The following is a 3,075-nucleotide window of genomic DNA, read 5'->3' on the forward strand; positions in this document are numbered from 1 at the left end:
GGGCTAGAGGGTAGAATGTGGTGGTTTGAAGAACCATGGCCCCATAGACTCCTATATTTGAATGCTTAGTCACCAAGGAGTGACATTATATGAAAGGATTAGGAGGACTAGGAGGTGTGGCTTTGGTGGAGGAAATGTGTCGCTGGGGATAGGCTTTGAAGTTTCAAAAGCCCATGCCAAGCCCAGCATCTCTCTACTTTTGGATCAAGAAATAGCTCTCAGCTACTGCTCCAATACTTACTGCATGCTTCCAACTATGACGATAATGGATGAAAACTCTGTAAGCAAGCCTCCAATTAAATATTTTCTTTTATAAGTGTTGCCTTGATAATGGTATCTCTTCACAGAAATACAACACTGACTAAGACACTGGCTTGCTCCGCTTGCTCTGTTATATACTCTAGGACCTCCTTCTCAGGAGTAGCACTGCCCATAATGGACTGTACCTTCCTACATCATTTGCCAACTAAGAAAATGCCTCAGAGGCATTTAAAAAACCCACAGGCTTTCCAATGGGTCAGTGTTCCTGGTGACATTTTCTCAATTGTGGTTTCTTCTTCTTAGATAATTCTTGCCTTCGGTCAAGTTGATGAAAAGCCAACCAGGACTGACACATCGCATGATTTGTTTTGAGCACATGCCAGCTACTATGCAAGTTTTGGGGCATGCACTATCCATAACACCAAGTAGATACATCTAGATGGGAAGGGAGATGGACATCTACCCGTAGAAAGAACAGTGTGTTAGAGTAAACAGGAAAGAGCACTGAATCTCTAAAGGGGTCTTTGTACACACTAATACACCCCTGGGACTTGGCTTTCTCATCCATAAAATAGCTGATAATTTTCATATACATTTTTCATAATCTTGTGCCAATGATAAAACTGAATGCAAGGTTTTCAGCTCAGTGCCTGCCTAGTGAGTGTGAAACTATTATTGATATTAGTGATTTTCATTTCTGCCATTACCATCATTATTGAACACGTGGCTTCACCAGTCACTGTGTTTAAGTTTCAGAATATTCTACTTTATACCTTATTAATGTGATATTAATTTATTAATTAATTCCATTAGAAAGAATCTCCTTGGTCTCCATAATAATGACATGCTCCATAATAATAACATGAATTTTCCAAACTCATATTCTTTGAAGTGAAGTCCAGAATTTTCTCTGGATAGGTCTTATTTGCCAAGGGCAAAATCTCAAGTCATTATAACTTGGATCCAATACATTTGAGAACAATGTGATAGTAAGGTGTAACCCTCCTCCTCCCTATCTGTCTGGACCAGTGCTACACTGCAGGAAGAAACAGACTCGTTGTACCTGCCTTACAATATATCAGTGTGAAGAGAAGCCCTGGAGTTCCACCCTACCCACAAGTCAGGGCTAGGAGATATGAAGCTTGGGGCACGTCATTCCTATTTTCATTGTATCACTTCCATCTGCGTAATGAGGTCCTGAACCTACATTAAATTTGTCTTGTGAAGAAGGACAATAAGCACCATTGTTCTGCTTGTACTGTGACCAGACAAAAGCAAATGATATCAGCGCTGAACTCCCTACTTCCAGTGGCTACAGAGAATAATTGTACATTTTTGAATAGGTTCTTTGGGAGGCCAGAGTCTTGACTGAGTCTTCCTGAGAATGTCTGAAAGGTTCCCTAAATCATCTGCTAGCTGCTTTCTTCCTGTAACAAAAAGCTTCTGAAATGAAAAGTCTTTCTGTTAGACTGCTGTTCTCTGCGATGTCTTTCAGATACAACTTCATCCAGCAGAAAAAGAAGGCCTTCTTCTCCTCTTCATCTTTTGAGAGGCAAGTTACCACTTTCCTGAAATCCCTGTCCACATATTCGATTTACGACTACATTTTAACAGGGTCTTAGTTCATCTGGGGTATTAGCAATGAATGTTTCTCATTTTTCATTCACCAAAAAGTCAACCGCTCTACTTCTTTTAAAAGTACTTTAATATAAATTAGAAGAGGAGACTTTGTGTTAACCTCTGAGACCCAATGTGATAGTATTTGCACAGATATTCCAGTAGGTACTGTGTTAAATGTAGATGCTTGCCTGGAGAAATAAATACAATTCATACTGTTTATTAATAGAGGCAGGAAATAGAAAGAAATTAAAACAACGTGTTCATGATCTCTGTTACAAAAGAAATTAGGATATATGTATATTATATAAGTTCAGATTTATTACTCATTTAGAATGGCTTCCTAGAAGATATTTATAAACAGAAACTTGAAGGGACAGTAAATAATATCCAGCAGAGAGATGAATGTGAATTTTCCAGCTGGTAGAGACAACATATCTGATTTCATATATATGTCACAGAGAGCTTGTTTCACATGAAGACTAGATTTTGATCTTAGATTTATGTGATGTTTAAACTCCATTATCTACTTGACCAGATATAGAATTATCTAGTGTTGTGGTAACTTCCTAGGGAGCAACAGACATACCTCTATTGAGGTTATCTCTTGCCAGCTGATTCCAGTTTGTGTCAAGTTGACAAAGCTTAATACAGCATGTCAGGGTCCATAGGGAGCCTAGACCATAAATTATTTCTCTTGATCAGACCCCAATATTAACTATCTCTCTCTGGACCGGCGTGGAGGAGACAGGAATAAAGACACGAATCACATGACTTTATTGGGAGGGAGATTCTCAGTGGTCCCTCATGAAGTCCTGAGTTCACATCCTGAAGAAATGCTCCTCGTTTATTCTACAAACAGTCTTTATACCAAAACTTAACTTAGGGAAAATACATTAGCATTCTGTCTCCAAATTACAAAAGAAGGAGCAAAACCACATCCTGACCTTTTGTTAGGTCAGTGACAGCATGTCGGGAAGTTTACGTGGCCCTTCTCAGGTGTGGCCTATGGCTTGATAGCTTGATTGCCACACCATGTGGAAATATGGGCCTACAACAGCCCAGTTAGAGCACTCAAGATTCCAATAATGGAACATGATTCTAATGTTATAGGTGGATATAAATAAAGGGGAAGCTGTAGAGGGAAAATGTCTTAGTTTGCTAATAATCCCAGCTAATCCTCTCTACTAACACCCT

The sequence above is a fragment of the Alexandromys fortis genome, unplaced genomic scaffold, assembly GCF_014885135.2.
Source record: "Alexandromys fortis isolate MF-2015 unplaced genomic scaffold, M_Fortis_MF-2015_v1.1 scaffold_357, whole genome shotgun sequence".
In the NCBI taxonomy this organism is placed as follows: Eukaryota; Metazoa; Chordata; class Mammalia; order Rodentia; family Cricetidae; genus Alexandromys; species Alexandromys fortis.